Raw genomic sequence first — 21,041 nt, 5'->3', positions numbered from 1 at the left:
AGAGTTCCCCTCTTGATGCCGTGCCTATATAATAAACTGCGCAGTCCGTTAGCTAGACGGGCTGCAGTACCCAATTTTTTTCGCCAGGCGGCAGTACCGCGCCCCCCCCCCCCGGCGGAGTAAGGGCAGCGCATGCGCAGACGCGGCTTGACGCCGAAGGGGGCGTGGCTTCCGGGCACGTCGCGGGCCGATGACGCAATCCGGCTTCGGCGCATGCGCAGAAGGGGTTTCTGGCAAACTAAGGGCAGCGCATGCGCAGACGCGGCTTGACGCCGAAGGGGGCGGGGCTTCCGGCTTCGTCGCAGCCCGATGACGCAACACGCCTCGGCGCATGCGCAGAAGGGCTTTCTGGCAAACTAAGGGCAGCGCATGCGCAGACGCGGCTTGACGCCGAAGGGGCGGGGCTTCCGGCCTCGGGCGTACGGGCAGATGACGCAATCCCGCTTTGGCGCATGCGCAGAAGCCTTTCTGGCCGACCGAGGGCGGCGCATGCGCAGAAGCGGCTTTGACCCCCCCCCCCCCCCAGGGGCGGGGCTTCCGGCCTCGTGCGTAGGGGCAGATGGCGCATCCGGCCCGGGAAAGGCGGGTTCACTCCCGGCCCGCGCGGCGCGCTGGAGCGGCCGTGGAGGTACGGAGCCTTCGCCGGGAGCCCGGAAGACTTTCGGGCCGGGACGTGCGGCGGCGCGCTCGGGCTGAAGGGCGGCCGGGGGCCGGCGGGCAGCGGCCCGGTCGGGGGGGGGATGTGGCGGCCCGGCGCTCGGCCGCGGCAGGGAGCGCCTGGTGCCGGCGGCGGGCGGGCTGAGGCAGGCGGGCGGCCCGGCCCGGGACCGGCGGGGCTGCCGCCGGTTCTCGTCTCCCCGGCAGGGACGGTGGTCAGCGGGCTCCTCACGGGGCTGCCCTTTTCTGGGTGGGTGGTTTTTTGTTTGTTTGGGTTTTTTTGTTTGTTTTTTTTTTTTTTTTTTCTCTCGGAGCCGCGCCGCTACCTCGGCGAGGAGCGGCGGCGGGGCGGCCCCGGTGCTCGCTCGTGGCGGCGGCGCCCGGGAGAGGGGTCGGCCCGCGCCGCCCCGCCGCCCACCCGCCGCCGCCTGCGGGCTGCCCGGGCAGCCGCCGCAGCCCTGCGCGGGGCTTTGTCTTTCCCCCAGCCGCTGGCCTGAGCCGTGGCAGCCGGCTGGGGCTGCCGGCCCCCGCGGGCCGCAGAGAGGCTGCCTCGGGGCCTGCGGTAACGCTGTCGCGGGGGGGGGGGGTGGTGGGGGGGGGGGGGGGGTGGTGCGTGTGGCTCAGGAGCCTCTTCCCGCCCCTGCGAGCGGGCCAGAGCAAGAAAAGGCAGCCGGCAGCGGAATCCCCAGCCGTCGCCCCCGACTGCTGCTTTCTCCGCAAGCCTTTTAACTGCCGGGGAGGGCTGGGAGGCAGCGGCAGCTCAGGTGTCTGGCTGATCTTGTGTCGTGACAGTCAGCTCCGGGGCCGGAGCAGCCGAGGGGAAGAGGCCTTTTGGTTTGCTTCCCCGCGAAACCGGGGCCTTTTGTTTTCCCTTTGTCCCTAGGTTCGTCCGGAAGCGTCCGTCGACAAGTCAAGGGGAGCGGAACCGAAGGTCGCTCGAGATGTTACTTCGCCACGCGTGCCTCGTGCTTGCGAGTCGGACTGCTGACTACGGAGGGATCCCTTTTGTAGCCGCCGAGGGCCCGCGAGGCTCCGTGTGCCCGCCGCTTCCGAGTGCTGCGCTGCGGCTCGGGCAACGGCCGGGGAGGAATTGTCGGTCCCTCGTGGTAACGCAGCCGGGCCTGCTAGGCGCTTAGAGCAGCGCGTCCGGCCGGGCAGTATTGTTTTCCGAGGCTGTAAAGGAGCCCGAGGTATAAACCCGCTTGACGTTTCCGTACGGCGGTGCGCTTTGTCGGAGAGCTCGGCCCTACTGACGGAGCTGGCACAGGGTTCCCGCGGGACTCCGGCTTTGCCCGTCTCGTGGAAAGGCTCCAGAGCCTGCTTGGGAAGGCGCTTGACAAGGCACGGCTTTGCCGTGATTTTTACGCCGGAATTCCGACGGTAACGCCAATGCCACGTGTTAGCCTTTCTCCAGCAGCTCCTCAAAGCAGAGTGAGCCTTAAGAATCGGATTGCCTTTTAACGAAATTCGAAACAAAGCGGCGGGGTGAAGCGGCTGGAAGCGTCCTGCCAGTCTGCCGTGGGTATCGCTGCCGTGCGTGTTACCTGCCTGTCTGCCGATCGCTCCTGCCTCTTGTTGTGCCCCGGTAATTCCTCTGGGGAAGGCGTTGGGCTCTGACTGCAGCGCACCCCGTCTCCCTCCTGACCCCGGCGAGACGTGATCGGTGTTTGCCTTCCTCCCCTTTCACAGGGCCTCGGCTGTTGCGTGCAGAGAAGCTGTCAGCCTTGTGAGAGAGCACGCCGCCGGCAAGCGCATCGTGGTGCTTCGGTACCGAGCTGAGGCCGCAGGCGTCCGTCTTTTGTTTGCGGAAAGGGATCGCGAGGAAAGGTGCTGGCCTCGGAGGGGGAGAGGTGGCGGGGGAACAGGTAGGAGGCAGCTCTTTCAGCCGGTTTTAGGCTTAACTCCCGGGTGCCTGAGCACGGTTCTGGGCTTCGGGGGGTTGGCTTTCGGCTTTTCGCCTTCAGCGCGTCCTCCGTCACCGCTGTCGGCGCGCGCTGAGCTGCGGCTCAGGGGACTGCGGCGATACAGGCCGTGTGCGTGCCAGCCGTCCTCGAGGCTAGAGCTGTATTCTGCTTGTTACCCTGATGAAAGCGTTTCTTTTTTTCTAGGGGGCGTTCCCACAAGGCAGTGGTGTGGAGCCGAAGGGGACTGCGACGGAACGGTGACGGAGCCGTTTGGACCGAGTCTTGAAGATAGATCGCTCGGGTTTTTGTCCGAGGAAACTTCGTCTCGAGACGGTCCTATCGCTCGCTGGCAACGTGGTAGGAAACTGCTTTGTTGATCTTGACGGCGCAGTGTGTTGGGAGTATTAAGATTCCTCGAGAGATCAGAAGCGAGTAGGTTGTTTCTCTAAGGGAAAGGGGAATAGGCCTGTATCGTTAAAGGAAAGACTCAGAGTGGGTTTTGTTTCTCTCAAGTACAAAGCGCCCCATCTCAAGGGATTGCAAAGTCTGAAACGATGGTTCAAAAGCAGACTTGTGCTGTTTGCAAAGCGTCTGTTGCGCTGCTCAAAGACAAAAGACGCTCACCCGAGAAAGTTTTTGGAAACCGATGTCCGATAGGCACGGGGAAAGAGCTGCAGAGGTTTACGTATCGCCTGTCGAATTCTGTTCTCTTTCGTGCCCTTCCATTTTACGATAAAAACTTTCGTGACCCCTTTTCCCGTTCAGGCACTGTTGCTAGTGTTTTTATAAGGGGGGGAAAAAAAGCGTAAGCCTGGTCTCTCGAGTGATTATTTTTTTTTTTTTTTTTTTTTTTTTCTTTTTCGCTAGACTAGTGGAATCGAGAATGTTCGCTGCCAGAACTTCATCCACCGAGATGGGAAGCCAGGCAACTTCCTAACGGGCCGTGGGCAGAGTTCCCCTCTTGATGCCGTGCCTATATAATAAACTGCGCAGTCCGTTAGCTAGACGGGCTGCAGTACCCAATTTTTTTCGCCAGGCGGCAGTACCGCGCCCCCCCCCCCCCGGCGGAGTAAGGGCAGCGCATGCGCAGACGCGGCTTGACGCCGAAGGGGGCGTGGCTTCCGGGCACGTCGCGGGCCGATGACGCAATCCGGCTTCGGCGCATGCGCAGAAGGGGTTTCTGGCAAACTAAGGGCAGCGCATGCGCAGACGCGGCTTGACGCCGAAGGGGGCGGGGCTTCCGGCTTCGTCGCAGCCCGATGACGCAACACGCCTCGGCGCATGCGCAGAAGGGCTTTCTGGCAAACTAAGGGCAGCGCATGCGCAGACGCGGCTTGACGCCGAAGGGGCGGGGCTTCCGGCCTCGGGCGTACGGGCAGATGACGCAATCCCGCTTTGGCGCATGCGCAGAAGCCTTTCTGGCCGACCGAGGGCGGCGCATGCGCAGAAGCGGCTTTGACCCCCCCCCCCCCCCAGGGGCGGGGCTTCCGGCCTCGTGCGTAGGGGCAGATGGCGCATCCGGCCCGGGAAAGGCGGGTTCACTCCCGGCCCGCGCGGCGCGCTGGAGCGGCCGTGGAGGTACGGAGCCTTCGCCGGGAGCCCGGAAGACTTTCGGGCCGGGACGTGCGGCGGCGCGCTCGGGCTGAAGGGCGGCCGGGGGCCGGCGGGCAGCGGCCCGGTCGGGGGGGGGATGTGGCGGCCCGGCGCTCGGCCGCGGCAGGGAGCGCCTGGTGCCGGCGGCGGGCGGGCTGAGGCAGGCGGGCGGCCCGGCCCGGGACCGGCGGGGCTGCCGCCGGTTCTCGTCTCCCCGGCAGGGACGGTGGTCAGCGGGCTCCTCACGGGGCTGCCCTTTTCTGGGTGGGTGGTTTTTTGTTTGTTTGGGTTTTTTTGTTTGTTTTTTTTTTTTTTTTTTCTCTCGGAGCCGCGCCGCTACCTCGGCGAGGAGCGGCGGCGGGGCGGCCCCGGTGCTCGCTCGTGGCGGCGGCGCCCGGGAGAGGGGTCGGCCCGCGCCGCCCCGCCGCCCACCCGCCGCCGCCTGCGGGCTGCCCGGGCAGCCGCCGCAGCCCTGCGCGGGGCTTTGTCTTTCCCCCAGCCGCTGGCCTGAGCCGTGGCAGCCGGCTGGGGCTGCCGGCCCCCGCGGGCCGCAGAGAGGCTGCCTCGGGGCCTGCGGTAACGCTGTCGCGGGGGGGGGGGTGGTGGGGGGGGGGGGGGGGGGTGGTGCGTGTGGCTCAGGAGCCTCTTCCCGCCCCTGCGAGCGGGCCAGAGCAAGAAAAGGCAGCCGGCAGCGGAATCCCCAGCCGTCGCCCCCGACTGCTGCTTTCTCCGCAAGCCTTTTAACTGCCGGGGAGGGCTGGGAGGCAGCGGCAGCTCAGGTGTCTGGCTGATCTTGTGTCGTGACAGTCAGCTCCGGGGCCGGAGCAGCCGAGGGGAAGAGGCCTTTTGGTTTGCTTCCCCGCGAAACCGGGGCCTTTTGTTTTCCCTTTGTCCCTAGGTTCGTCCGGAAGCGTCCGTCGACAAGTCAAGGGGAGCGGAACCGAAGGTCGCTCGAGATGTTACTTCGCCACGCGTGCCTCGTGCTTGCGAGTCGGACTGCTGACTACGGAGGGATCCCTTTTGTAGCCGCCGAGGGCCCGCGAGGCTCCGTGTGCCCGCCGCTTCCGAGTGCTGCGCTGCGGCTCGGGCAACGGCCGGGGAGGAATTGTCGGTCCCTCGTGGTAACGCAGCCGGGCCTGCTAGGCGCTTAGAGCAGCGCGTCCGGCCGGGCAGTATTGTTTTCCGAGGCTGTAAAGGAGCCCGAGGTATAAACCCGCTTGACGTTTCCGTACGGCGGTGCGCTTTGTCGGAGAGCTGGGCCCTACTGACGGAGCTGGCACAGGGTTCCCGCGGGACTCCGGCTTTGCCCGTCTCGTGGAAAGGCTCCAGAGCCTGCTTGGGAAGCCGCTTGACAAGGCACGGCTTTGCCGTGATTTTTACGCCGGAATTCCGACGGTAACGCCAATGCCACGTGTTAGCCTTTCTCCAGCAGCTCCTCAAAGCAGAGTGAGCCTTAAGAATCGGATTGCCTTTTAACGAAATTCGAAACAAAGCGGCGGGGTGAAGCGGCTGGAAGCGTCCTGCCAGTCTGCCGTGGGTATCGCTGCCGTGCGTGTTACCTGCCTGTCTGCCGATCGCTCCTGCCTCTTGTTGTGGCCCGGTAATTCCTCTGGGGAAGGCGTTGGGCTCTGACCGCAGCGCACCCCGACTCCCTCCTGACCCCGGCGAGACGTGATCGGTGTTTGCCTTCCTCCCCTTTCACAGGGCCTCGGCTGTTGCGTGCAGAGAAGCTGTCAGCCTTGTGAGAGAGCACGCCGCCGGCAAGCGCATCGTGGTGCTTCGGTACCGAGCTGAGGCCGCAGGCGTCCGTCTTTTGTTTGCGGAAAGGGATCGCGAGGAAAGGTGCTGGCCTCGGAGGGGGAGAGGTGGCGGGGGAACAGGTAGGAGGCAGCTCTTTCAGCCGGTTTTAGGCTTAACTCCCGGGTGCCTGAGCACGGTTCTGGGCTTCGGGGGGTTGGCTTTCGGCTTTTCGCCTTCAGCGCGTCCTCCGTCACCGCTGTCGGCGCGCGCTGAGCTGCGGCTCAGGGGACTGCGGCGATACAGGCCGTGTGCGTGCCAGCCGTCCTCGAGGCTAGAGCTGTATTCTGCTTGTTACCCTGATGAAAGCGTTTCTTTTTTTCTAGGGGGCGTTCCCACAAGGCAGTGGTGTGGAGCCGAAGGGGACTGCGACGGAACGGTGACGGAGCCGTTTGGACCGAGTCTTGAAGATAGATCGCTCGGGTTTTTGTCCGAGGAAACTTCGTCTCGAGACGGTCCTATCGCTCGCTGGCAACGTGGTAGGAAACTGCTTTGTTGATCTTGACGGCGCAGTGTGTTGGGAGTATTAAGATTCCTCGAGAGATCAGAAGCGAGTAGGTTGTTTCTCTAAGGGAAAGGGGAATAGGCCTGTATCGTTAAAGGAAAGACTCAGAGTGGGTTTTGTTTCTCTCAAGTACAAAGCGCCCCATCTCAAGGGATTGCAAAGTCTGAAACGATGGTTCAAAAGCAGACTTGTGCTGTTTGCAAAGCGTCTGTTGCGCTGCTCAAAGACAAAAGACGCTCACCCGAGAAAGTTTTTGGAAACCGATGTCCGATAGGCACGGGGAAAGAGCTGCAGAGGTTTACGTATCGCCTGTCGAATTCTGTTCTCTTTCGTGCCCTTCCATTTTACGATAAAAACTTTCGTGACCCCTTTTCCCGTTCAGGCACTGTTGCTAGTGTTTTTATAAGGGGGGGAAAAAAAGCGTAAGCCTGGTCTCTCGAGTGATTATTTTTTTTTTTTTTTTTTTTTTTTTTCTTTTTCGCTAGACTAGTGGAATCGAGAATGTTCGCTGCCAGAACTTCATCCACCGAGATGGGAAGCCAGGCAACTTCCTAACGGGCCGTGGGCAGAGTTCCCCTCTTGATGCCGTGCCTATATAATAAACTGCGCAGTCCGTTAGCTAGACGGGCTGCAGTACCCAATTTTTTTCGCCAGGCGGCAGTACCGCGCCCCCCCCCCCCGGCGGAGTAAGGGCAGCGCATGCGCAGACGCGGCTTGACGCCGAAGGGGGCGTGGCTTCCGGGCACGTCGCGGGCCGATGACGCAATCCGGCTTCGGCGCATGCGCAGAAGGGGTTTCTGGCAAACTAAGGGCAGCGCATGCGCAGACGCGGCTTGACGCCGAAGGGGGCGGGGCTTCCGGCTTCGTCGCAGCCCGATGACGCAACACGCCTCGGCGCATGCGCAGAAGGGCTTTCTGGCAAACTAAGGGCAGCGCATGCGCAGACGCGGCTTGACGCCGAAGGGGCGGGGCTTCCGGCCTCGGGCGTACGGGCAGATGACGCAATCCCGCTTTGGCGCATGCGCAGAAGCCTTTCTGGCCGACCGAGGGCGGCGCATGCGCAGAAGCGGCTTTGACCCCCCCCCCCCCCCAGGGGCGGGGCTTCCGGCCTCGTGCGTAGGGGCAGATGGCGCATCCGGCCCGGGAAAGGCGGGTTCACTCCCGGCCCGCGCGGCGCGCTGGAGCGGCCGTGGAGGTACGGAGCCTTCGCCGGGAGCCCGGAAGACTTTCGGGCCGGGACGTGCGGCGGCGCGCTCGGGCTGAAGGGCGGCCGGGGGCCGGCGGGCAGCGGCCCGGTCGGGGGGGGGATGTGGCGGCCCGGCGCTCGGCCGCGGCAGGGAGCGCCTGGTGCCGGCGGCGGGCGGGCTGAGGCAGGCGGGCGGCCCGGCCCGGGACCGGCGGGGCTGCCGCCGGTTCTCGTCTCCCCGGCAGGGACGGTGGTCAGCGGGCTCCTCACGGGGCTGCCCTTTTCTGGGTGGGTGGTTTTTTGTTTGTTTGGGTTTTTTTGTTTGTTTTTTTTTTTTTTTTTTTCTCTCGGAGCCGCGCCGCTACCTCGGCGAGGAGCGGCGGCGGGGCGGCCCCGGTGCTCGCTCGTGGCGGCGGCGCCCGGGAGAGGGGTCGGCCCGCGCCGCCCCGCCGCCCACCCGCCGCCGCCTGCGGGCTGCCCGGGCAGCCGCCGCAGCCCTGCGCGGGGCTTTGTCTTTCCCCCAGCCGCTGGCCTGAGCCGTGGCAGCCGGCTGGGGCTGCCGGCCCCCGCGGGCCGCAGAGAGGCTGCCTCGGGGCCTGCGGTAACGCTGTCGCGGGGGGGGGGGGTGGTGGGGGGGGGGGGGGGGGTGGTGCGTGTGGCTCAGGAGCCTCTTCCCGCCCCTGCGAGCGGGCCAGAGCAAGAAAAGGCAGCCGGCAGCGGAATCCCCAGCCGTCGCCCCCGACTGCTGCTTTCTCCGCAAGCCTTTTAACTGCCGGGGAGGGCTGGGAGGCAGCGGCAGCTCAGGTGTCTGGCTGATCTTGTGTCGTGACAGTCAGCTCCGGGGCCGGAGCAGCCGAGGGGAAGAGGCCTTTTGGTTTGCTTCCCCGCGAAACCGGGGCCTTTTGTTTTCCCTTTGTCCCTAGGTTCGTCCGGAAGCGTCCGTCGACAAGTCAAGGGGAGCGGAACCGAAGGTCGCTCGAGATGTTACTTCGCCACGCGTGCCTCGTGCTTGCGAGTCGGACTGCTGACTACGGAGGGATCCCTTTTGTAGCCGCCGAGGGCCCGCGAGGCTCCGTGTGCCCGCCGCTTCCGAGTGCTGCGCTGCGGCTCGGGCAACGGCCGGGGAGGAATTGTCGGTCCCTCGTGGTAACGCAGCCGGGCCTGCTAGGCGCTTAGAGCAGCGCGTCCGGCCGGGCAGTATTGTTTTCCGAGGCTGTAAAGGAGCCCGAGGTATAAACCCGCTTGACGTTTCCGTACGGCGGTGCGCTTTGTCGGAGAGCTCGGCCCTACTGACGGAGCTGGCACAGGGTTCCCGCGGGACTCCGGCTTTGCCCGTCTCGTGGAAAGGCTCCAGAGCCTGCTTGGGAAGGCGCTTGACAAGGCACGGCTTTGCCGTGATTTTTACGCCGGAATTCCGACGGTAACGCCAATGCCACGTGTTAGCCTTTCTCCAGCAGCTCCTCAAAGCAGAGTGAGCCTTAAGAATCGGATTGCCTTTTAACGAAATTCGAAACAAAGCGGCGGGGTGAAGCGGCTGGAAGCGTCCTGCCAGTCTGCCGTGGGTATCGCTGCCGTGCGTGTTACCTGCCTGTCTGCCGATCGCTCCTGCCTCTTGTTGTGCCCCGGTAATTCCTCTGGGGAAGGCGTTGGGCTCTGACTGCAGCGCACCCCGTCTCCCTCCTGACCCCGGCGAGACGTGATCGGTGTTTGCCTTCCTCCCCTTTCACAGGGCCTCGGCTGTTGCGTGCAGAGAAGCTGTCAGCCTTGTGAGAGAGCACGCCGCCGGCAAGCGCATCGTGGTGCTTCGGTACCGAGCTGAGGCCGCAGGCGTCCGTCTTTTGTTTGCGGAAAGGGATCGCGAGGAAAGGTGCTGGCCTCGGAGGGGGAGAGGTGGCGGGGGGAACAGGTAGGAGGCAGCTCTTTCAACCGGTTTTAGGCTTAACTCCCGGGTGCCTGAGCACGGTTCTGGGCTTCGGGGGGTTGGCTTTCGGCTTTTCGCCTTCAGCGCGTCCTCCGTCACCGCTGTCGGCGCGCGCTGAGCTGCGGCTCAGGGGACTGCGGCGATACGGGCCGTGTGCGTGCCAGCCGTCCTCAAGGCTAGAGCTGTATTCTGCTTGTTACCCTGATGAAAGCGTTTCTTTTTTTCTAGGGGGCGTTCCCACAAGGCAGTGGTGTGGAGCCGAAGGGGACTGCGACGGAACGGTGACGGAGCCGTTTGGACCGAGTCTTGAAGATAGATCTCTCTGGTTTTTGTCCGAGGAAACTTCGTCTCGAGACGGTCCTATCGCTCGCTGGCAACGTGGTAGGAAACTGCTTTGTTGATCTTGACGGCGCAGTGTGTTGGGAGTATTAAGATTCCTCGAGAGATCAGAAGCGAGTAGGTTGTTTCTCTAAGGGAAAGGGGAATAGGCCTGTATCGTTAAAGGAAAGACTCAGAGTGGGTTTTGTTTCTCTTAAGTACAAAGCGCCCCATCTCAAGGGATTGCAAAGTCTGAAACGATGGTTCAAAAGCAGACTTGTGCTGTTTGCAAAGCGTCTGTTGCACTGCTCAAAGACAAAAGACGCTCACCCGAGAAAGTTTTTGGAAACCGATGTCCGATAGGCACGGGGAAAGAGCTGGAGAGGTTTACGTATCGTCTGTCGAATTCTGTTCTCTTTCGTGCCCTTCCATTTTACAATAAAAACTTTCGTGACCCCTTTTCCCGTTCAGGCACTGTTGCTAGTGTTTTTATAAGGGGGGGAAAAAATGCGTATGCCTGGTCTCTCGAGTGATTATTATTTTTTATTTTTTTTTTCTTTTTCTCTAGACTAGTCGAATCGAGAATGTTCGCTGTAAGAACTTCATCCACCGGGATGGGAAGCCAGGCAACTTCCGAACGGGCCGTGGGCAGAGTTCCCTTCTTGATGCCATGCCTCTAATAAAGTGTGCAGTCTCGTTAGCTAGACGGGCTGCAGTACCCAATTTTTTTCGCCAGGTGGCAGCACGGCCTCCCAGGCGGAGTAAGGGCAGCGCATGCGCAGACGCGGCTTGACGCCGAAGGGGCGGGGCTTCCGGCCCCGTGCGTCTGGGCCGATGACGCAATCCGGCTTTGGCGCATGCGCAGAAGGGCTTTCTGGCCAAGGAAGGTCGGCGCATGCGCAGAAGCGGCTTTGACCCTTAGGGGCGGGGCTTCCGGCCCCGTGCGTCTGGCCGATGACGCAATCCCGCTTTGGCGCATGCGCAGAAGGGCTTTCTGGCCAAGGAAGGTCGGCGCATGCGCAGAAGCGGCTTTGACCCTTAGGGGCGGGGCTACCGGCCCCCTGCGTCTGGGCCGATGACGCAATCCGGGTTTGGCGCATGCGCAGAAGCCTTTCTGGCCGACCGAGGGCGGCGCATGCGCAGAAGCGGCTTTGACCCCCCCCCCTAGGGGCGGGGCTTCCGGCCTCGTGCGTAGGGGCAGATGGCGCATCCGGCCCGGGAAAGGCGGGTTCACTCCCGGCCCGCGCGGCGCGCTGGAGCGGCCGTGGAGGTGCGGAGCCTTCGCCGGGAGCCCGGAAGACTTTCGGGCCGGGACGTGCGGCGGCGCGCTCGGGCTGAAGGGCGGCCGGGGGCCGGCGGGCAGCGGCCCGGTCGGGGGGGATGTGGCGGCCCGGCGCTCGGCCGCGGCAGGGAGCGCCTGGTGCCGGCGGCGGGCGGGCTGAGGCAGGCGGGCGGCCCGGCCCGGGACCGGCGGGGCTGCCGCCGGTTCTCGTCTCCCCGGCAGGGACGGTGGTCAGCGGGCTCCTCACGGGGCTGCCCTTTTTTGGGTGGGTTTTTTTTTGGGTTTTTTTTTTTTTTTTGTCTCTCGGAGCCGCGCCGCTACCTCGGCGAGGAGCGGCGGCAGGCAGGGCGGCCCCGGTGCTCGCTCGTGGCGGCGGCGCCCGGGAGAGGGGTCGGCCCGCGCCGCCCCGCCGCCCACCCGCCGCCGCCTGCGGGCTGCCCGGGCAGCCGCCGCAGCCCTGCGCGGGGCTTTGTCTTTCCCCCAGCCGCTGGCCTGAGCCGTGGCAGGCGGCTGGGGCTGCCGGCCCCCGCGGGCCGCAGAGAGGCTGCCTCGGGGCCTGCGGTAACGCTGTCGCGGGGGGTGTGTGTGTGTGTGTGTTTGTGTGTGTGGCTCAGGAGCCTCTTCCCGCCCCTGCGAGCGGGCCAGAGCAAGAAAAGGCAGCCGGCAGCGGAATCCCCAGCCGTCGCCCCCGACTGCTGCTTTCTCCGCAAGCCTTTTAACTGCCGGGGAGGGCTGGGAGGCAGCGGCAGCCCAGGTGTCTGGCTGATCTTGTGTCGTGACAGTCAGCTCCGGGGCCGGAGCAGCCGAGGGGAAGAGGCCTTTTGGTTTGCTTCCCAGCGAAACGGGGGTCTTTTGTTTTCCCTTTGTCCCTAGGTTCGTCCGGAAGCGTCCGTCGACAAGTCAAGGGGAGCGGAACCGAAGGTCGCTCGAGATGTTACTTCGCCACGCGTGCCTCGTGCTTGCGAGTCGGACTGCTGACTACGGAGGGATCCCTTTTGTAGCCGCCGAGGGCCCGCGAGGCTCCGTGTGCCCGCCGCTGCCGAGTGCTGCGCTGCGGCTCGGGCAACGGCCGGGGAGGAATTGTCGGTCCCTCGTGGTAACGCAGCCGGGCCTGCTAGGCGCTTAGAGCCGCGCGTCCGGCCGGGCAGTATTGTTTTCCGAGGCTGTAAAGGAGCCCGAGGTATAAACCCGCTTTACGTTTCCGTACGGCGGTGCGCTTTGTCGGAGAGCTGGGCCCTACTGACGGAGCTGGCACAGGGTTCCCGCGGGACTCCGGCTTTGCCCGTCTCGTGGAAAGGCTCCAGAGCCTGCTTGGGAAGGCGCTTGACAAGGCACGGCTTTGCCGTGATTTTTACGCCGGAATTCCGACGGTAACGCCAATGCCACGTGTTAGCCTTTCTCCAGCAGCTCCTCAAAGCAGAGTGAGCCTTAAGAATCGGATTGCCTTTTAACGAAATTCGAAACAAAGCGGCGGGGTGAAGCGGCTGGAAGCGTCCTGCCAGTCTGCCGTGGGTATCGCTGCCGTGCGTGTTACCTGCCTGTCTGCCGATCGCTCCTGCCTCTTGTTGTGCCCCGGTAATTCCTCTGGGGAAGGCGTTGGGCTCTGACTGCAGCGCACCCCGTCTCCCTCCTGACCCCGGCGAGACGTGATCGGTGTTTGCCTTCCTCCCCTTTCACAGGGCCTCGGCTGTTGCGTGCAGAGAAGCTGTCAGCCTTGTGAGAGAGCACGCCGCCGGCAAGCGCATCGTGGTGCTTCGGTACCGAGCTGAGGCCGCAGGCGTCCGTCTTTTGTTTGCGGAAAGGGATCGCGAGGAAAGGTGCTGGCCTCGGAGGGGGAGAGGTGGCGGGGGAACAGGTAGGAGGCAGCTCTTTCAACCGGTTTTAGGCTTAACTCCCGGGTGCCTGAGCACGGTTCTGGGCTTCGGGGGGTTGGCTTTCGGCTTTTCGCCTTCAGCGCGTCCTCCGTCACCGCTGTCGGCGCGCGCTGAGCTGCGGCTCAGGGGACTGCGGCGATACGGGCCGTGTGCGTGCCAGCCGTCCTCAAGGCTAGAGCTGTATTCTGCTTGTTACCCTGATGAAAGCGTTTCTTTTTTTCTAGGGGGCGTTCCCACAAGGCAGTGGTGTGGAGCCGAAGGGGACTGCGACGGAACGGTGACGGAGCCGTTTGGACCGAGTCTTGAAGATAGATCTCTCTGGTTTTTGTCCGAGGAAACTTCGTCTCGAGACGGTCCTATCGCTCGCTGGCAACGTGGTAGGAAACTGCTTTGTTGATCTTGACGGCGCAGTGTGTTGGGAGTATTAAGATTCCTCGAGAGATCAGAAGCGAGTAGGTTGTTTCTCTAAGGGAAAGGGGAATAGGCCTGTATCGTTAAAGGAAAGACTCAGAGTGGGTTTTGTTTCTCTTAAGTACAAAGCGCCCCATCTCAAGGGATTGCAAAGTCTGAAACGATGGTTCAAAAGCAGACTTGTGCTGTTTGCAAAGCGTCTGTTGCACTGCTCAAAGACAAAAGACGCTCACCCGAGAAAGTTTTTGGAAACCGATGTCCGATAGGCACGGGGAAAGAGCTGGAGAGGTTTACGTATCGTCTGTCGAATTCTGTTCTCTTTCGTGCCCTTCCATTTTACAATAAAAACTTTCGTGACCCCTTTTCCCGTTCAGGCACTGTTGCTAGTGTTTTTATAAGGGGGGGAAAAAATGCGTATGCCTGGTCTCTCGAGTGATTATTATTTTTTATTTTTTTTTTCTTTTTCTCTAGACTAGTCGAATCGAGAATGTTCGCTGTAAGAACTTCATCCACCGGGATGGGAAGCCAGGCAACTTCCGAACGGGCCGTGGGCAGAGTTCCCTTCTTGATGCCATGCCTCTAATAAAGTGTGCAGTCTCGTTAGCTAGACGGGCTGCAGTACCCAATTTTTTTCGCCAGGTGGCAGCACGGCCTCCCAGGCGGAGTAAGGGCAGCGCATGCGCAGACGCGGCTTGACGCCGAAGGGGCGGGGCTTCCGGCCCCGTGCGTCTGGGCCGATGACGCAATCCGGCTTTGGCGCATGCGCAGAAGGGCTTTCTGGCCAAGGAAGGTCGGCGCATGCGCAGAAGCGGCTTTGACCCTTAGGGGCGGGGCTTCCGGCCCCGTGCGTCTGGCCGATGACGCAATCCCGCTTTGGCGCATGCGCAGAAGGGCTTTCTGGCCAAGGAAGGTCGGCGCATGCGCAGAAGCGGCTTTGACCCTTAGGGGCGGGGCTACCGGCCCCCTGCGTCTGGGCCGATGACGCAATCCCGCTTTGGCGCATGCGCAGAAGCCTTTCTGGCCGACCGAGGGCGGCGCATGCGCAGAAGCGGCTTTGACCCCCCCCCCTAGGGGCGGGGCTTCCGGCCTCGTGCGTAGGGGCAGATGGCGCATCCGGCCCGGGAAAGGCGGGTTCACTCCCGGCCCGCGCGGCGCGCTGGAGCGGCCGTGGAGGTGCGGAGCCTTCGCCGGGAGCCCGGAAGACTTTCGGGCCGGGACGTGCGGCGGCGCGCTCGGGCTGAAGGGCGGCCGGGGGCCGGCGGGCAGCGGCCCGGTCGGGGGGGATGTGGCGGCCCGGCGCTCGGCCGCGGCAGGGAGCGCCTGGTGCCGGCGGCGGGCGGGCTGAGGCAGGCGGGCGGCCCGGCCCGGGACCGGCGGGGCTGCCGCCGGTTCTCGTCTCCCCGGCAGGGACGGTGGTCAGCGGGCTCCTCACGGGGCTGCCCTTTTTTGGGTGGGTTTTTTTTTGGGTTTTTTTTTTTTTTTTGTCTCTCGGAGCCGCGCCGCTACCTCGGCGAGGAGCGGCGGCAGGCAGGGCGGCCCCGGTGCTCGCTCGTGGCGGCGGCGCCCGGGAGAGGGGTCGGCCCGCGCCGCCCCGCCGCCCACCCGCCGCCGCCTGCGGGCTGCCCGGGCAGCCGCCGCAGCCCTGCGCGGGGCTTTGTCTTTCCCCCAGCCGCTGGCCTGAGCCGTGGCAGCCGGCTGGGGCTGCCGGCCCCCGCGGGCCGCAGAGAGGCTGCCTCGGGGCCTGCGGTAACGCTGTCGCGGGGGGTGTGTGTGTGTGTGTGTTTGTGTGTGTGGCTCAGGAGCCTCTTCCCGCCCCTGCGAGCGGGCCAGAGCAAGAAAAGGCAGCCGGCAGCGGAATCCCCAGCCGTCGCCCCCGACTGCTGCTTTCTCCGCAAGCCTTTTAACTGCCGGGGAGGGCTGGGAGGCAGCGGCAGCCCAGGTGTCTGGCTGATCTTGTGTCGTGACAGTCAGCTCCGGGGCCGGAGCAGCCGAGGGGAAGAGGCCTTTTGGTTTGCTTCCCAGCGAAACGGGGGTCTTTTGTTTTCCCTTTGTCCCTAGGTTCGTCCGGAAGCGTCCGTCGACAAGTCAAGGGGAGCGGAACCGAAGGTCGCTCGAGATGTTACTTCGCCACGCGTGCCTCGTGCTTGCGAGTCGGACTGCTGACTACGGAGGGATCCCTTTTGTAGCCGCCGAGGGCCCGCGAGGCTCCGTGTGCCCGCCGCTGCCGAGTGCTGCGCTGCGGCTCGGGCAACGGCCGGGGAGGAATTGTCGGTCCCTCGTGGTAACGCAGCCGGGCCTGCTAGGCGCTTAGAGCCGCGCGTCCGGCCGGGCAGTATTGTTTTCCGAGGCTGTAAAGGAGCCCGAGGTATAAACCCGCTTTACGTTTCCGTACGGCGGTGCGCTTTGTCGGAGAGCTCGGCCGTACTGACGGAGCTGGCACAGGGTTCCCGCGGGACTCCGGCTTTGCCCGTCTCGTGGAAAGGCTCCAGAGCCTGCTTGGGAAGGCGCTTGACAAGGCACGGCTTTGCCGTGATTTTTACGCCGGAATTCCGACGGTAACGCCAATGCCACGTGTTAGCCTTTCTCCAGCAGCTCCTCAAAGCAGAGTGAGCCTTAAGAATCGGATTGCCTTTTAACGAAATTCGAAACAAAGCGGCGGGGTGAAGCGGCTGGAAGCGTCCTGCCAGTCTGCCGTGGGTATCGCTGCCGTGCGTGTTACCTGCCTGTCTGCCGATCGCTCCTGCCTCTTGTTGTGCCCCGGTAATTCCTCTGGGGAAGGCGTTGGGCTCTGACTGCAGCGCACCCCGTCTCCCTCCTGACCCCGGCGAGACGTGATCGGTGTTTGCCTTCCTCCCCTTTCACAGGGCCTCGGCTGTTGCGTGCAGAGAAGCTGTCAGCCTTGTGAGAGAGCACGCCGCCGGCAAGCGCATCGTGGTGCTTCGGTACCGAGCTGAGGCCGCAGGCGTCCGTCTTTTGTTTGCGGAAAGGGATCGCGAGGAAAGGTGCTGGCCTCGGAGGGGGAGAGGTGGCGGGGGAACAGGTAGGAGGCAGCTCTTTCAACCGGTTTTAGGCTTAACTCCCGGGTGCCTGAGCACGGTTCTGGGCTTCGGGGGGTTGGCTTTCGGCTTTTCGCCTTCAGCGCGTCCTCCGTCACCGCTGTCGGCGCGCGCTGAGCTGCGGCTCAGGGGACTGCGGCGATACGGGCCGTGTGCGTGCCAGCCGTCCTCAAGGCTAGAGCTGTATTCTGCTTGTTACCCTGATGAAAGCGTTTCTTTTTTTCTAGGGGGCGTTCCCACAAGGCAGTGGTGTGGAGCCGAAGGGGACTGCGACGGAACGGTGACGGAGCCGTTTGGACCGAGTCTTGAAGATAGATCTCTCTGGTTTTTGTCCGAGGAAACTTCGTCTCGAGACGGTCCTATCGCTCGCTGGCAACGTGGTAGGAAACTGCTTTGTTGATCTTGACGGCGCAGTGTGTTGGGAGTATTAAGATTCCTCGAGAGATCAGAAGCGAGTAGGTTGTTTCTCTAAGGGAAAGGGGAATAGGCCTGTATCGTTAAAGGAAAGACTCAGAGTGGGTTTTGTTTCTCTTAAGTACAAAGCGCCCCATCTCAAGGGATTGCAAAGTCTGAAACGATGGTTCAAAAGCAGACTTGTGCTGTTTGCAAAGCGTCTGTTGCACTGCTCAAAGACAAAAGACGCTCACCCGAGAAAGTTTTTGGAAACCGATGTCCGATAGGCACGGGGAAAGAGCTGGAGAGGTTTACGTATCGTCTGTCGAATTCTGTTCTCTTTCGTGCCCTTCCATTTTACAATAAAAACTTTCGTGACCCCTTTTCCCGTTCAGGCACTGTTGCTAGTGTTTTTATAAGGGGGGGAAAAAATGCGTATGCCTGGTCTCTCGAGTGATTATTATTTTTTTTTTTTTTTTTCTTTTTCTCTAGACTAGTCGAATCGAGAATGTTCGCTGTAAGAACTTCATCCACCGGGATGGGAAGCCAGGCAACTTCCGAACGGGCCGTGGGCAGAGTTCCCTTCTTGATGCCATGCCTCTAATAAAGTGTGCAGTCTCGTTAGCTAGACGGGCTGCAGTACCCAATTTTTTTCGCCAGGTGGCAGCACGGCCTCCCAGGCGGAGTAAGGGCAGCGCATGCGCAGATGCGGCTTGACGCCGAAGGGGCGGGGCTTCCGGCCCCGTGCGTCTGGGCCGATGACGCAATCCGGCTTTGGCGCATGCGCAGAAGGGCTTTCTGGCCAAGGAAGGTCGGCGCATGCGCAGAAGCGGCTTTGACCCTTAGGGGCGGGGCTTCCGGCCCCGTGCGTCTGGGCCGATGACGCAATCCCGCTTTGGCGCATGCGCAGAAGGGCTTTCTGGCCAAGGAAGGTCGGCGCATGCGCAGAAGCGGCTTTGACCCTTAGGGGCGGGGCTACCGGCCCCCTGCGTCTGGGCCGATGACGCAATCCGGGTTTGGCGCATGCGCAGAAGCCTTTCTGGCCGACCGAGGGCGGCGCATGCGCAGAAGCGGCTTTGACCCCCCCCCTAGGGGCGGGGCTTCCGGCCTCGTGCGTAGGGGCAGATGGCGCATCCGGCCCGGGAAAGGCGGGTTCACTCCCGGCCCGCGCGGCGCGCTGGAGCGGCCGTGGAGGTGCGGAGCCTTCGCCGGGAGCCCGGAAGACTTTCGGGCCGGGACGTGCGGCGGCGCGCTCGGGCTGAAGGGCGGCCGGGGGCCGGCGGGCAGCGGCCCGGTCGGGGGGGATGTGGCGGCCCGGCGCTCGGCCGCGGCAGGGAGCGCCTGGTGCCGGCGGCGGGCGGGCTGAGGCAGGCGGGCGGCCCGGCCCGGGACCGGCGGGGCTGCCGCCGGTTCTCGTCTCCCCGGCAGGGACGGTGGTCAGCGGGCTCCTCACGGGGCTGCCCTTTTTTGGGTGGGTTTTTTTTTGGGTTTTTTTTTTTTTTTTGTCTCTCGGAGCCGCGCCGCTACCTCGGCGAGGAGCGGCGGCAGGCAGGGCGGCCCCGGTGCTCGCTCGTGGCGGCGGCGCCCGGGAGAGGGGTCGGCCCGCGCCGCCCCGCCGCCCACCCGCCGCCGCCTGCGGGCTGCCCGGGCAGCCGCCGCAGCCCTGCGCGGGGCTTTGTCTTTCCCCCAGCCGCTGGCCTGAGCCGTGGCAGGCGGCTGGGGCTGCCGGCCCCCGCGGGCCGCAGAGAGGCTGCCTCGGGGCCTGCGGTAACGCTGTCGCGGGGGGTGTGTGTGTGTGTGTGTTTGTGTGTGTGGCTCAGGAGCCTCTTCCCGCCCCTGCGAGCGGGCCAGAGCAAGAAAAGGCAGCCGGCAGCGGAATCCCCAGCCGTCGCCCCCGACTGCTGCTTTCTCCGCAAGCCTTTTAACTGCCGGGGAGGGCTGGGAGGCAGCGGCAGCCCAGGTGTCTGGCTGATCTTGTGTCGTGACAGTCAGCTCCGGGGCCGGAGCAGCCGAGGGGAAGAGGCCTTTTGGTTTGCTTCCCAGCGAAACGGGGGTCTTTTGTTTTCCCTTTGTCCCTAGGTTCGTCCGGAAGCGTCCGTCGACAAGTCAAGGGGAGCGGAACCGAAGGTCGCTCGAGATGTTACTTCGCCACGCGTGCCTCGTGCTTGCGAGTCGGACTGCTGACTACGGAGGGATCCCTTTTGTAGCCGCCGAGGGCCCGCGAGGCTCCGTGTGCCCGCCGCTGCCGAGTGCTGCGCTGCGGCTCGGGCAACGGCCGGGGAGGAATTGTCGGTCCCTCGTGGTAACGCAGCCGGGCCTGCTAGGCGCTTAGAGCCGCGCGTCCGGCCGGGCAGTATTGTTTTCCGAGGCTGTAAAGGAGCCCGAGGTATAAACCCGCTTTACGTTTCCGTACGGCGGTGCGCTTTGTCGGAGAGCTCGGCCGTACTGACGGAGCTGGCACAGGGTTCCCGCGGGACTCCGGCTTTGCCCGTCTCGTGGAAAGGCTCCAGAGCCTGCTTGGGAAGGCGCTTGACAAGGCACGGCTTTGCCGTGATTTTTACGCCGGAATTCCGACGGTAACGCCAATGCCACGTGTTAGCCTTTCTCCAGCAGCTCCTCAAAGCAGAGTGAGCCTTAAGAATCGGATTGCCTTTTAACGAAATTCGAAACAAAGCGGCGGGGTGAAGCGGCTGGAAGCGTCCTGCCAGTCTGCCGTGGGTATCGCTGCCGTGCGTGTTACCTGCCTGTCTGCCGATCGCTCCTGCCTCTTGTTGTGCCCCGGTAATTCCTCTGGGGAAGGCGTTGGGCTCTGACTGCAGCGCACCCCGTCTCCCTCCTGACCCCGGCGAGACGTGATCGGTGTTTGCCTTCCTCCCCTTTCACAGGGCCTCGGCTGTTGCGTGCAGAGAAGCTGTCAGCCTTGTGAGAGAGCACGCCGCCGGCAAGCGCATCGTGGTGCTTCGGTACCGAGCTGAGGCCGCAGGCGTCCGTCTTTTGTTTGCGGAAAGGGATCGCGAGGAAAGGTGCTGGCCTCGGAGGGGGAGAGGTGGCGGGGGAACAGGTAGGAGGCAGCTCTTTCAACCGGTTTTAGGCTTAACTCCCGGGTGCCTGAGCACGGTTCTGGGCTTCGGGGGGTTGGCTTTCGGCTTTTCGCCTTCAGCGCGTCCTCCGTCACCGCTGTCGGCGCGCGCTGAGCTGCGGCTCAGGGGACTGCGGCGATACGGGCCGTGTGCGTGCCAGCCGTCCTCAAGGCTAGAGCTGTATTCTGCTTGTTACCCTGATGAAAGCGTTTCTTTTTTTCTAGGGGGCGTTCCCACAAGGCAGTGGTGTGGAGCCGAAGGGGACTGCGACGGAACGGTGACGGAGCCGTTTGGACCGAGTCTTGAAGATAGATCTCTCTGGTTTTTGTCCGAGGAAACTTCGTCTCGAGACGGTCCTATCGCTCGCTGGCAACGTGGTAGGAAACTGCTTTGTTGATCTTGACGGCGCAGTGTGTTGGGAGTATTAAGATTCCTCGAGAGATCAGAAGCGAGTAGGTTGTTTCTCTAAGGGAAAGGGGAATAGGCCTGTATCGTTAAAGGAAAGACTCAGAGTGGGTTTTGTTTCTCTTAAGTACAAAGCGCCCCATCTCAAGGGATTGCAAAGTCTGAAACGATGGTTCAAAAGCAGACTTGTGCTGTTTGCAAAGCGTCTGTTGCACTGCTCAAAGACAAAAGACGCTCACCCGAGAAAGTTTTTGGAAACCGATGTCCGATAGGCACGGGGAAAGAGCTGGAGAGGTTTACGTATCGTCTGTCGAATTCTGTTCTCTTTCGTGCCCTTCCATTTTACAATAAAAACTTTCGTGACCCCTTTTCCCGTTCAGGCACTGTTGCTAGTGTTTTTATAAGGGGGGGAAAAAATGCGTATGCCTGGTCTCTCGAGTGATTATTATTTTTTATTTTTTTTTTCTTTTTCTCTAGACTAGTCGAATCGAGAATGTTCGCTGTAAGAACTTCATCCACCGGGATGGGAAGCCAGGCAACTTCCGAACGGGCCGTGGGCAGAGTTCCCTTCTTGATGCCATGCCTCTAATAAAGTGTGCAGTCTCGTTAGCTAGACGGGCTGCAGTACCCAATTTTTTTCGCCAGGTGGCAGCACGGCC

The 21,041-nt window shown here is 63.2% G+C and overlaps 3 long non-coding RNA genes across 4 annotated transcripts; all 3 read left to right on the top strand.

The window, feature by feature from the left end:
• The first annotated feature begins 1,594 nt into the window (after window positions 1–1,594).
• LOC129737421 (uncharacterized) lies at window positions 1,595–3,598 on the top strand. 2 transcript variants are annotated; one of them, XR_008735257.1, is made up of 4 exons: window positions 1,595–2,242; window positions 2,347–2,522; window positions 2,766–2,918; window positions 3,429–3,598. It is a non-coding gene; the product is annotated as an uncharacterized LOC129737421 (long non-coding RNA). The 2 variants fall into 2 exon arrangements; XR_008735256.1 differs by lacking the exon at window positions 3,429–3,598 and having other exon boundaries at window positions 2,766–3,363.
• Window positions 3,599–4,074: 476 nt separating this feature from the next.
• On the top strand, window positions 4,075–7,111 carry LOC129737420 (uncharacterized). Its single transcript, XR_008735255.1, has 4 exons — window positions 4,075–4,139; window positions 5,053–6,034; window positions 6,278–6,430; window positions 6,942–7,111. It is a non-coding gene; the product is annotated as an uncharacterized LOC129737420 (long non-coding RNA).
• A 2,609-nt stretch (window positions 7,112–9,720) lies between these two features.
• Window positions 9,721–17,264, top strand: LOC129737437 (uncharacterized). The gene is made up of 9 exons (XR_008735292.1): window positions 9,721–9,944; window positions 10,450–10,642; window positions 12,037–12,738; window positions 12,843–13,018; window positions 13,262–13,414; window positions 13,920–14,112; window positions 15,507–16,208; window positions 16,313–16,488; window positions 16,732–17,264. It is a non-coding gene; the product is annotated as an uncharacterized LOC129737437 (long non-coding RNA).
• Window positions 17,265–21,041: the final 3,777 nt, after the last annotated feature.

Source organism: Falco cherrug, chromosome 15, assembly GCF_023634085.1.
Source record: "Falco cherrug isolate bFalChe1 chromosome 15, bFalChe1.pri, whole genome shotgun sequence".
Taxonomy (NCBI): Eukaryota; Metazoa; Chordata; class Aves; order Falconiformes; family Falconidae; genus Falco; species Falco cherrug.
Note: the sequence above shows the minus strand (reverse complement) of the source record. Positions and strands in the feature narration are given on the sequence as shown.